The sequence below is a fragment of the Hypomesus nipponensis genome, chromosome 6 (genome assembly GCF_054491055.1).
Source record: "Hypomesus nipponensis isolate SF chromosome 6, ASM5449105v1, whole genome shotgun sequence".
In the NCBI taxonomy this organism is placed as follows: domain Eukaryota; kingdom Metazoa; phylum Chordata; class Actinopteri; order Osmeriformes; family Osmeridae; genus Hypomesus; species Hypomesus nipponensis.
Genome location: NC_140366.1, coordinates 16,921,392 through 16,935,000, shown reverse-complemented (window position 1 = coordinate 16,935,000; position 13,609 = coordinate 16,921,392). Strand labels below are relative to the sequence as shown.

Sequence of the window (13,609 nt, the reverse complement as noted above, 5' to 3'; positions counted from 1 at the left end):
CACACACACACACTGACAAACACTCATATAAACACACACATACACACACACACACACACTGACTCCCAGCACAGAGTGGATAACAGCCTGCTAATGCACGCCAGTGAACCAAAATGACTTAATTGGCTGACGGAATTACCCTCCGCGTTGTCTGTCTGTCTGTCTGTCTGTCTGTTTGCAACACGATTGTGGAGTGATGCAGTTCCTCCTCGCTGATCATTGCCTTGGTTACAGCAAGGAAGAGTGTCTGCTAGCCTTGTTCAGAGACTCTCAGACAGAAAACATGATTTTGTGGATCGGGGATTTTGTCCTCGGCTGTTTTATATGGGCAGACAGACAGATTGCAAACATTACCATACCAACAGGCTGTTTAAACGCATGTTCAACACTCAACAGAATAGAACTGGTTAAGATGACTCAAGAGGGAACGTGGTTCACATTCTGCAATTTCTACAAGAATTTATCCGACATATTTGTGGCTGATTTCGAGGCTTGCACGGGAAATTCCTGCATCTCCCTGGCCTTTCAACACGGCACGGTCGACCACAGATCTTCACATGCTCTCTCCCTCTCCTGGGGATCTCCCTGGCCCCCCTCTGCTCGGAGCTGGGAGGGGCCGGCCAGGGTCACTGGGGGAACCGTCTTGAATGAGGGGTCACAACGGATAATGATCCTCTACAGGGTCAAATGGGACAATAGCTCTCAGAGGACCAGCGTTAGAGAGAAAGAGAGGTAGAGAGAGATAGAAGATGAGAGAGAGAGAGAGAGATAGAAGATGAGCGAGAGAGAGAGACGGAGAGGGACATAGATAGAAGACGAGAGAAAGAAAAAGGGAGAAAGAGAGAGAGAGAGAGAGAGACTAAAATAGATAAACAGACAGAGAGAGAGAGACAAAGAGTCTATGGAAAAGAAAATACTGGACATTCATGTTTCCCAGTAGAAGCCATTACTGGGAGGGAGAGTGAGGCTCTATGGGTAATGTGAGTGCCTGGGAGACATTTGAGATCATGCAAAAATTAAAGAGAGAGAGAGAGCGAGAGGAGAGAGAGAGAGAGAGAGAGAGAGAGAGAGAGAGAGAGAGAGAGAGAGAGAGAGAAAAGGAGGGGTGACGAGAGAACGAAAGGAGAAAAACGAGGGGTCAAAGCAATGAGAACTGAGGTGGTGTGAGGTAGGCTGTAGAGTTCATATCAGAGAGAGAGAGGGAGAGAGAGAGAGAGAGAGAGAGAGAGAGAGAGAGAGGGATAAAGGGATGAAGATAGGAGAAGGGGGCAGGAACACAGAAAGGAAGGGGGCCATTGCGATGCGACTGGACGCCAAGGACACGTCTGTGGCTCTCCTCATTATTGAATATTTTAAGGAATATTTTCAAGAAATATATTGCAGGCACTCTAAGCAGTTATTTGAGCATGTCATTAGCTGCAGGAACAAAGTGCTTTCTAGCTTTACAAATTGGACAAGTTTGATTCATTGTTACTGGAAGACGTGGTATGTGGGGAATAGAGGAAATGACTGGTAGTGGATGCGAATTGTGTGGTTACAGAAAGGTTTTAATGAACATCAGTTGGACAACGATAGATTGAGTGTGGGTTCAAAAGGACAGATAAAGATTTGAAAGAATTAATATGATTGTCTCGATGGAGCAAAGAGGCCACTATACAGAACTGAGTGGTATTGATTATTTTGTGCTGTGTGTCTCTGTGGTACTGTACTGTACTTACTCACCCTGCAAAATAAACACACACACAGACAGACACACACACACACACACACACACTGCACATGGACTGCTCTTGGAGCAATGTGTTTCCATGCTGCGTGTGGACTGTTGGACGGATTGTGTGTGTGTGTGTGTGTGTGTGCCTTTGCGTGTGTGCGCGCATGAGTACATGCGTGAATACATGCTGTTACCAAGGTAACAAATAATAGGAAATATGAATAAAATACTTCATGAGCTGACTTTTGCAGTGCCCCGCCCCTTATCGATGACATCATTTGGTTGAGTGTCAACCCCTCCCCTGGGGTTTAGTCTGGTCTGTCTGGACCGTCTGTCACCACTGGGCCGTGTAAAAAACAACATCCCAACCACAATCTGAGAACATTCAGATTTTTACATTTAGTCATTTAGCAGACGCTCTTATCCAGAGCGACTTAGCGTAAGTACAGGGACATTCCCCCCGAGGCAAGTAGGGTGAAGTGCCTTGCACACAACGTCATTTTGGCATGGCGGGGAATCAATCCGGCAACCTTCCGATTACTAGCCCGACTCCCTCACTGCTCAGCCGTCTGACTCCCTCTGAAAGAAAGAGAGAAAACACACTCATCGTAATCCTCAGAAATTGAATCTGTGAATCTGAAATCTGTCAAGTCATATTGGTGTAATTTCCCAGGGTGCACTGCAGCTGTGTGGATCCACCACCACACTTTCCGAGCAAACCATTATAATGAGGTCTTGTTGTGTCGTTTGGTTCGATTCTTTCTTCTATCAGCTGCTTGTAAGAGTTCAGGGAACAAAGTGCATTTTTACTGCAAAAGTGCCTTTGGAGGCTGTGAGTAACAGTATTAGAATTCAGTTAGGATGTTCTCTGGCACATCACGTTGCATGGGCAGTATGTCTGACCCTGTTTGACCCAAATAACACCCTGCCCCCAGCTCCTGCCTCTCTCTGGCTACTCAACTGTGATTCATGATTCATGTTCATACACTGACTGCCACACACACGCACACACACACACACACACACACACACACACACAGACCCTCAAACAGGCACACATCAACATACACACCAACACACAGGGAGACGCACACACAAGCGCACACACAGACACACAGAGACACACATACAAGCGCACACACAGACACACATAGAGACACAGACACACAGAGACACACATACAAGCGCACACACAGACACACATAGAGACACACACACATAGAGACACAGACACAAACGCACACACAGACACACAGACTACAGAGCATATCTCTTCCCGGCGTTTCCAGGTGACTGCTGGTAATTAGCATGTGCCCTCCGTCCATCATTCACTGAGATAAGATCAGCCCTGTACAGGTTCCAGTCAGCAAGCCCTCCACCGCCTTCCTGTTCCTGAAACACACTGCTCTGAAACCAGCAGATTGAAGAACTCATTTATCCCTGCTGTTAGCAGCCCTTTCGAATAACAGCATGTCATCCATGTTTTTTGTGTCGATTGTTCGCACTGGTGGCTGGTGTGTTTGATTGTTGATGATGACTGTATTTATTTACTGCTGTTTGTGCAGCAAATTGCCCGTCGGGGATAATAAAGATTAACTTGACCTTGACCCGAGCACACTGCCGCAGGGCGAGCCAATCAGCACTCTGTTCTTTCCTGGGCTGGTTGGCTTGTCTGGGAGGAGATTGGCCTGGGTGAGGTTAGGTTGTGTTTGTGTGTTTGTGAGTGTCTAAGCCCCACTAGGTTGGGGCTGCCATACGACTGGTGTTGCCGTGGTAGCAGGAGGCCGTCTGTGTGAGTTGACAGGGATTAGTGGCGTCTGTAGCTCCCTGGCACAAGGCTGGCGGGAGCTCCTCTGACACCTGGGGCTTACAGACTAAGGCCCCGTGATGAAACCTGCTCTTGCTGGAAAAAAAACATCTTATTGAATTGACAATTTGAGATTCTGTCGTTGACCTTCATACTGTGTGTCCTGTGAGCAGAATGGATGCTGCTGGCGAAGTCTGCTCCCCTGGGTTACGGCTTCTGCCGCACTACTCAGTTCGATATTGTCTTGATTGAATCAGGCGGATTAGCAGAGGGAACTGGCTGTTCCTGTCTTCACGAACACAGCCACCATACACTGTTTCCCTGAACATTTGAACTAATCTCTCATGAATATCAAATTTGACCACCAAAACTTCTATCCTACCCCCCTCCTAAAAAAAAAAAAAATGTGTTGGCTCCGACCATACAACCACGTATTTTTCTCACCTACTGCCAGAGGCCTCTGCCTCTTGTTGTCTGGAAACGTTTGTTTTTAGCCCCGACAAGTGCGTGGGGAAGCAGTCAGAATCACAGCGGGGTGCAGAGGTGTCTACTTGGTAGAATGACATGCTCTCTCTCTTTGCCATTCAAAACACCTAAAGCGCTCTCTCTGTGGGAAATCCCAGGTTCCTCTGATCCACAGCAGCTGTCTGGAGAACAGGGTCTTGTTCTGCCTCGCCCTGTTCTGAGGGATTTGTTTCCGGCGTAGAATCGCATTATTTCTTCCTGTCTGTTTAGACTTCCTGAAATGTTTCTGACCTTTCCTGCTTCTAGTCGTAGGTAATGGAGATACTGGATATTGGACTGGATATGCACAGGCTTGTGTTCTGATCTCATTGTCATTAAATGGCTATCCTCATCCCACGCTCACACCCCAAGCTGCTGCCTATCGACACGCCTGCCGTGGCTCCCCGTGTGGCCGGCAGCCTGGCGTGTTGCGTAGCTCCTGTATGTTGCTGTGGGCTGGGGGTGTGCTGGGGGGGGGAGGGCGGGACGACGTAGGAGGGGTGATCTGTGAAGAGCAGCAGGGGGGATCGTGCCTCGTGCTGCGCTGGGCCTCCTTACTGACACAGGCGGCTGGAGGTATGGACAGACGGACTGCCCAACGTGTGATTCTTGTCAGCCTGTCACTACAGGTAAAGAGGCTTTGGAGACACGCTTGTATGAACACGCAACACGCACAAAGACACGTACATGGAAACTGCATGCGAAAATTGACTTACAGAACAGAGCATAAACAGCGGAATTGCATGCAACCACAATCTCTCTCTCTCTCTCTCTCTCTCTCTCTCTCTCTCTCTCTCTCTCTCTCTCTCTGTCTCTCTCTCTCTCTCTCTCTCTCTCTCTCTCTTTCTCTCTCTCTCTCTGTCTCTCTCTCTCTCTCTCTCTCTCTCTGTCTCTCTCTCTCTCTCTCTCTCTCTCTCTCTCTCTCTCTCTCTCTCTCTCTCTGACAAATGCACAGGGACCCACAGAGCTATGCAAACAGGTTAATCATGATCCACCGAGAGGGGAACAGATTGATTTCTGGAGACGTTTCAAAGGGATCCATTACAAAGACAGCTGGGCCGGGCTGAAAGAGCTCCTGTTATCTGGAGAGGAAACACTGGGAGCCAATTCCCTCCGCAACGAGTCACGAAGAAGAAAGTAACTACGGTTAACCCCCATTACCAAGGAAACATCCAGCCACACAGTAGACTGTCCTGCGCCATAACCATGGCTTGACCTGCATGGTTCTGATTTGGGTTTTGGGTTTGTTTGATGTGCTCGCAACACCCTAAGATGAGGGACTGAAGTCTGCTGTCTGATGGAGAAAAGGATTTTCCTGTACTGAATGAGCATATAGCATTTCACAAGGTGAATGTTGCTCTTATCCCCCAGCCCTGGCTACTGTGCTGCGTTGCCCAGGAGAGAATTAAAGTGTCTTCCATCTCTGTTTACGTTCTAAGTTTACACACCAGGGCCCCTGCTAGACACAGAGTGGCTCCTTGTGTGTCTTCAGCCCTGAAACCAGATATAGGAGAGTCGAACAGGAGATAGTATTTCTACAGTAGCTTTCGCTCACACTCTCTCTCTCCGCTCTCCCTCTATCTCTCCCTCCCTCTCTCTCTTTCTCCCCCTGGTCTCCCTCTCTCTCTCTCTTTCTCTCTCTCTCTTTCTCTCTCTCTCTCTTTCTCTCTCTCTCTATCTCTCAATCTCTCGCACGCTCTCACGAGGCTACTGAAAGCAGGCACCTTCGTCAAGGTCATTAACTGGCACAACAAACAAGGGGTCAGATTAACAAAGCAATTACACCTGTTGTAAATGCTGTCAGTCTAAACAAGAGAAGAAAGATTTAAGAAGGTATAGCATATGAATAAGTCAGGATATTCCAATGAAGGGATATGAAGAGGTTCATATTCAGAACGAATCAGTTGTTTTGTTTTTATGGTGCTCTGTTGCACTTCAATGGCACACTCCTCCAGTACCACACAGAGGATCGACCTGCTGCGTGAGGAGGACTGTGTTTTCCGTCCCATCCTAACCCTCCCCATCCTGGCCTCCCTATCCTCCGGGCCTTTCAAGCTCATTGATCCTGGCTGACCCAGCAGGGCCACCGTCCAGTCCCCCCTCTGGGACGCGGCACACCGTATGACGCACATGCTGCTGCTGGTGTGGCCACATACCACGCCACGGTCTGGCACATGGAAGGATCACAGATGACGCATGGTCGAACCTGGAGCCATGCCAGCCTGGGGCTGTTTCCTGCATGTCGTTACTTCTCGCTCTCTTCCTGCCTTTCCTGTCTTTCTTACCGTTACTATCACAATAAAAGGAAAGCAGATCAAATGCAATCGCACCCATTGTTCTGGGTGGGTGTGGCAAAGTCTTTTGTGCTTATTTTCAACTTTGTAATGCAAGACACTTCCTGGTCTGTTATTTGATAACATGGCACTTAACTGGAGCTTCAGTGGAGGGAGCCGTAGAGGTGAACCATGCCCACTGTGAAGACCAGCTAGCCCAGACTGAACCATGCCTGCTGTACAGACCAGCTAGCCCAGACTGAACCATGCCTGCTGTACAGACCAGCTAGCCCAGACTGAACCATGCCTGCTGTACAGACCAGCTAGCCCAGACTGAACCATGCCTGCTGTGAAGACCAGCTAGCCCAGACTGAACCATGCCTGCTGTGAAGACCAGCTAGCCCAGACTGAACCATGCCTGCTGAACAGACCAGCTAGCCCAGACTGAACCATGCCTGCTGTGAAGACCAGCTAGCCCAGACTGAACCATGCCTGCTGTGAAGACCAGCTAGCCCAGACTCCAGTCGACACTCTAATGACACCCTGCATCTTGCAAAGTGGCACGACAGCATGCTAACTACATGGCTGGTGAGGGGGTGTGATTGTTCGAGTGAGCGCTGATGGTCTCGTGAGAGAGGCAGCGCTGATGGTCTCGTGAGAGAGGCAGCGTTGTCTTCAGAGGGAAACACCAGTTGATAATCAGTCCTAATGAGCCTCTCGCTAAGACCACGGCCACAGACGGCGGCGGCAGAATGTCAGTCCTGCGTTGTGATTGGATGACTGATTGAAGCCAGGCCGCTGACTCACGTCCTTATCCGTCGCTCTTAGAAAAGAACAACGTTGGACAAAGGACTCAAGTAGAATATAAAAGACTCCCCCGGTCAAAGTGGAGAACATTGAATTTGTTCATTAGCCAGCAGGCGTGTTTAAACACAGGAGGAAGTAGGGACTGTCTCTCCTGGACAAATCGGCTTGGATTTCATCTACAGCTGTGTGAAAAGTACCTGTCAGTGACAGGGAGGAATATTACTGTCTGTCAGTCGGTCTACGGTCAGACCCAAACAGGACACCCTGCCTCTCATATGTGCTTCTTGGCCCTAGTCACTCATCAGCATCCCCCCACCCTTCTGTTACCGCAGGAACCCACACGCCATCACACTCCCCACCTTGCTGTCACATCGCCCTCCCCCATCCGTCTAACCCTCCGTGCTAGATCAGATCACCTCCCTCTCTGGCCATCTACACACACACACACACTTGGCTTGCATGGGGGGAGGGGCGAGGATAGAGGTTGGTTTGCAGGGGGGAGGGGGAGGGAGGGGGAGGAGATCAGGGCGAACTGGGATGGATTGATTTTATAACAGAAATCAGTGAACCAAGGCTCATCAATCAGAGACAAGCATTTCATTACCGTCATGCATGGCTGTGGCTTCCTTTAACATGCAGTGGAGGTGGAGGAGAGAGAGAGAGAGAGAGAGAGAGAGAGAGAGAGAGAGAGAGAGAGAGAGAGAGAGAGAGAGAGAGAGAGAGAGAGAGAGAGAGAGAGAGAGAGAGAGAGAGAGAGAGAGAGAGAGAGGGAGAGAGGGAGAGAGGGAGAGGGAGAGAGGCGGGGGTGGACAGACACAAACCCCGTTTCTATTTGAATGACACGTTTTGATGAAGGAATTGGATGACGGTTGCTTAGTGGTGGATGAATTCCCAATATGTGGGTCTAGTTAACTCATTTGATCCTGTGGACCAATGGGAGACCAGGGATCTGTCTGTGTGGTCCTCCTGCATTGGGAGTGGCTTGTTGGTGGGCCAGATGAGATGCCCTGTGTTGTGCCAGAGACAGGGGAAGGAATCAATAAATGAATACATTATGGAAATGAAGACTTTAATGATGAAGAGGACAGGGTATGGAAAGTCTGAAGCCATGCTGTGTTACCTGAGACCATGCAGAGACAAGAGACCCCTGCTGAGACCCACAGGAGACCCTGTAGAAGGAGAACTGCCCTCCGCACCCCTACTGTAAACACACACACACACATGTGCACACACAAATTGGATTTCAATTGATCTTCAAAACATACTATTGTTTTCAGACTAACAGTAATGCAGCTGGAAACACGTCTCAGCTCAGCTCTGCATGTCCTGCATCGCGATTGGACGCAGAATTGGACCAGTCAAAGAGAGAAAGACTGCACATGATATCAACTGTATTACCGTTTGATTGGATCACAACCAATAATGAATGCTGATACAATTACAGCCCCCCCCCCCCCCCTGTCTGACCACAACAGCAGACACAACCTAGCCAGCGGAACGAGGAAAATAGCATCACAAGTTTCCTATTGGAAGTCCAGAGACAAAACCAGCTACATTTCCTAATCAAGTTTCAAAGTCGATCAAAGGCAAAAAAAGCAGCACATTTGATGAGTATAAAAGTCAAGGCCTTAGACTGAGCTCTGAATATCTGTAATACAATTTGCCAGTGTGTTCCTCCGTTTGAAGCTGTATGACGTTGTCCGAGTCTATTAGCGCAGCAGGACCTGTGGGGTTAGTCACAGTGTGGTTTTGGGTTCCTCCGCCTCGTGTCTGAGTCACTTGATGCCAGTAATGAAATCTGATGTGACATTTTTGTTGGACAACCAAAGGTTGTGTCAACCCAACTGGAGCTTGTCAAGTAAGGGTGGGTCCCTCTCTGCCATCCCAGTGACTGAATGTGACCAGGGCTCTTCCACTGAGGCCAACACAGGCCAGGTCTGGACTTTAAACACGTACCGTATCTATTTTTAGATCTTAATTAGGCGGATTATCGGAATCAAATGTGTTGTTCCCGGGCCAAGACTGAAGTCGACACACACTGGGATTCCTCGAGTTGCTTCCTCAGGGCCTCACCCAGAGAATGGAGAGGTGCAATACATCTACAGCACAACCTCCAGGTGTGTTGGTTCACTTCACTTGGGGTCACTGTCAATACAGTGACCTGCTGGGCACCCTGTGTTGGCCCCCTGCAGCTGTACAGTCATGACTGGATGTGTTGGGATTCAGATGCCGATGTTAAACTGCTGGAGAGAAGCCAGCTCTTGCTAATGGGCCCCCATGAAGTGGTTTTATTGTTTATGTATGGGGAGAGTGTGAGTTTCCCATAGCAGCTTTATGTGGTGTCCTTGTTCGACTTGTCTTTGTTATGCTCAGAGAGGTATTGTGTGGTACAGGGCCCCTACATAAAGTCAACTTTCCCATGAAATTGAATTTAACTTATCAACAGTAAATCTCCATGCTGTTGAGTAATTGTGTTCCCTGTTTCATTGATGTGTGCGCACCTGTCTTAATACAACTGAGCAGTGTGACTGCTGGACTTTGAATAGAGAATCTTCAGAACCACCCACGCACTCTGTGCTCATAGACCGAGCACACACACACACACGCACGCACACGCACACACACACACACACACACACACCAGCTCGCAGGTGAGTGGGAGGAAGGAGGGTGGCGGTCCAGCTCGTCCACCTGTTGCCATAGAAACCTAAAGGAGGAGAAGAAATCTGTGTGGAGTTAACGAGCAAGAAGAAGTGTCTCTGGCACGCCGTTCACTGATGTGAGCCTCTCTCTGACAGCAGAGCACCAGAACATCTCTTCTTCATCTAATTCTGCCACCACAAGCCCACTTGTTTTACACACACCATGACAAGACTTGTCTACCCCGTCCTGCCCCACCCCGCCCCACCCCACCCCACCCCTCCCCTCACCTCCCCTCACCTCCCCTCACCTCTCCTGTCCTCTCTCAGCTGTGAAGCATGTCAGTGTCAACTGAGTTAGTTTGTGTGACTTCACTAATTGGAGGAGCATTTGCTGTGCTTCGTTAGTTCTTCCAGATGTATGAGGACAGGCGATGTTTGAGGACGCCACTGGAAACAGGATCCGTTTAGACTGACGCTGATAGGCATGGCTGCCGGTAATTTGCTTGACTCAACTTTGAGTTGTTCAGTGAGCTTTGCACTCATCATGGCAATTGCAAGATTGTGCACAATGTCTTTCACCACGGTAACAGTGACGCTGTGCTTCCGCACGCTTTATAATTTGTTTATCCAGCAGGAGCCTTTCAATATGGAAATGGAAAAGCCAGTTTCAGTACATACTGAGATATGGTTATTCGAAGTTCAGTCACATGACTATTTCCATATCAAGGCATTCCAACTCAGAACCACATGATGCAAAGGTGCCTGATGAATGTCCTTGAGTGTTACTCTTCCATATTTAGCTGCCTACTGTGCCTGCTCATTACAGAGGACATCAGCACAGGATGGCTGGAATACTTTTCAATCACAGTTGCTCCCTTTTAATATCCTATTACACCACTGAGGACTGGGGTCTGTCCTTAGGACACAGCATGAAAGGAGATTTGTGTGTGTTCACGTGTTGGTGTGTTTGAGAGCATTCCTGTGTTTGTGTGACTGTGCGTTGTGCGTGCGTGTGTGTGTATTATGGTCTGAATCGTTTCTAAGGGGGGAGGGAGCCAGGCGACCTTTCTGGCCCCCACATCGAGACCAGCCAAGCGCACCGGCAAGCCAAAGGCTTAATTGGTTTTCGATAGTAAATCTCAGGAGAGTCGGGGCAAATGATTCCTAACGCGACCACTCAGAGAGCAGCTAGCGCTGCGCGGCCATGTGGCGCTCCGAGAGGATCCCAGAACAGCACACAGCTCCCTTCTCTCTTCCCCCTTTACTCACCACACGTGCGTTTTTTAAATTATCTTCCTGTCGAGTGATAGAAGTACAAACCCAGCTCGGGATCCTAGTTTTGTACTTGCCTCCCCCCCCCCCCAGCCCACATCTATGGCCCGCTCTCCAACCACCCACCCTCTTATAGAACTTTTCTTCCAATATTTTGTTGTTTCTTTGTCTTGAGGTCTTTTAGCAAGCCCTTCTGCTGCCAAACGATTCCCCCGGTTGGCCGGAAATCCCCCATTGCTTCTTCCTTGACGCTCAGCAGACGAAGTCAAACTGTCACTTCCTCCAGAGAGCCTGGCTGCCTCGTCCCAGCCCAGCGTCGACGGTTCGTACTCCTGTGCCGACCTGGTGACTCAGCTGAGGCAGAGCGTTGGATACAGACAGAGAGATGGATTCAAAATGGACATTCGAAAAAGAGTGATTGGCACTGGATTCCCAGAGCCCAGCTTCAAGTCCAGCCCCAGTCCAAGTCAACCTCACCTCATCATGAATCGGCCCTCCTGTGCTGCCCGCTCCACTGAATTCAAGAGGCCAGAAAAGGAGAAGGATGAAGCCACTCAGGTGTGTCAGTTTGAAAATGGCCTCCATTTCTCCAAAGACTCAATTTAGACAAGTTGGCAGAGCTGGTAGGAGAATCTGTTATTTTTAGCTTGTGCATCAAACCATCAATCTAACACTGAAGGAGGCACTGCAGCAGGAGAAAGGACAGAGCTAGCATTGTATACATGCTGCTAATTTTGCACTCACTGTTTTGGACTCTGATGTCATTTATACACACACACACACACTTACATGCCAACAAACACACACACACACACACAGTGCATGGTAAGGGTACTACCGCCAGGGCCTCTATCATGATTCACCCAGAACTTTGTGAGCTCCTGACAGTCCTGCTTGCTGGTGCAGACAGGCAGGCTCCTTGGCCAGTAGACTGCCTCACAGTCCTGCTGGCTGGTGCAGACAGGCAGGCTCCTTGGCCAGTAGACTGCCTCACAGTCCTGCTGGCTGGTGCAGACAGGCAGGCTCCTTGGCCAGTAGACTGCCTCACAGTCCTGCTGGCTGGTGCAGACAGGCAGGCTCCTTGGCCAGTAGACTGCCTCACAGTCCTGCTGGCTGGTGCAGACAGGCAGGCTCCTTGGCCAGTAGACTGCCTCACAGTCCTGCTGGCTGGTGCAGACAGGCAGGCTCCTTGGCCAGTAGAATGACAGTGTGCTGCTAGCATGGATCACTCTGCTGCTAGTCAGTGCCCAGGACTGCCTCCTTGTGGCTGCGTCCACCAGCAGACACAGGACCTCTCTGCTTTCCAACTGGACCATCATCCAGAGGCCGATACGGTGAGCCGAATGTGCCCCCAACACTAGACATCAGAATGGGCTACTTCAGGGCTATTTCGAGATCTCTCCCTCCTCTCAGAAGCGTTGGGTACAAGTAAACAGTCACTCAGTGTTCGGTCCTGTGATTGGTTTATGCAATTTCAGAGTGCATGACACCGATGCAGTGATGAAGCCACGACATGACTCACAGTAGCTGTCTAAACGAATATCTGGGCTTTAGCTCGGGGGGTTAGCGTTGGGTGGATGTTTGAAGACCAGCTCAGGGCCCCAATGACGCAGGGTTGTGAAGTGATCTGCTCTGCAGCCATCTGCCTGTCTGTTACCGTGTCTTGTTAACACAAAGACCAGATCCTCCATTAGGCAGGGCGGGGGAGACGGTGGCTAATTAGATGGAGATGAGGGAGAGGTGCGGGGTGTCCGACACAAAACAACTGGGCCCATAAGAGATCTCTAATGAAGTAGTCACGCAGATCAAAGCCTACCAGCCTGTTCCTCATAGGTTATGTTTAGCATTACCAGCTTCATTAGCGCCGCAGTGTCGCCAACTTCCTCTGATGGGCGAGGCCTCTATGCCAACACTCGTCTGAGCCCGGTAACTCCAGCATAGGTCGTGCTATATGAATACGATCACATCGTTTTGTTTAAACATTCGTTCATCCTGGCAGTTGGCAGATCATCGGAGCACACAGATGCCACTCCAAACGAGTGTGTCTGAGGGGTGTGAGTTTGTGCCTGCCTGCCTATTAGAGGGTGGTGGTGGTTGGCATGTTTTGGCTGGGCAGATGGGCTGGGTATGTCAGGACAGCAGGGTAAGGGGTGGCTCTACTAAGCTAATGATGGCAGAAGGCTAAATGATGAGAACAGAAAGCAGACAAATCATAATTATCACTGCATGAGGCTCGCTGAGTCGTTTGCTTTGAGGTTTTGGGGCCTCACTGGGGGTGTTGATAAACATAATTCATATCTCGCTTCAGTGAGGTTTTTTTCTTTGAGGGAAAAACAAACTGGTTGCACTCCAACTGGCCCAATAGTGAGGTGATTCTGTAAGTTTAAGTCTTTATTTTCCCGATTGTTTTCATTTCTCCAAATAAACCTACCAGGCTCTCTGCCCCCCAGTACTGTCAGTCTCTCACGGCTGGAAGGCATTTTACAGTCTCTCTCGTTGCAAAACCTGCTAAATGTTCTGGAGAAACCTTTCCCAATAAACCCCCCCAAAAATAGTCCTGGTCCGGATTATTAAAGATGTCCTTCGAGGC

The 13,609-nt window shown here is 49.5% G+C and overlaps 1 protein-coding gene across 2 annotated transcripts in view; it reads left to right on the top strand.

Annotated features, from left to right (window-relative positions):
- The window catches only part of plcb1l (phospholipase C beta 1-like), an 86,746-nt gene that overhangs the window by 24,365 nt on the left and 48,772 nt on the right, over window positions 1-13,609 (top strand). The window lies entirely within an intron of this gene.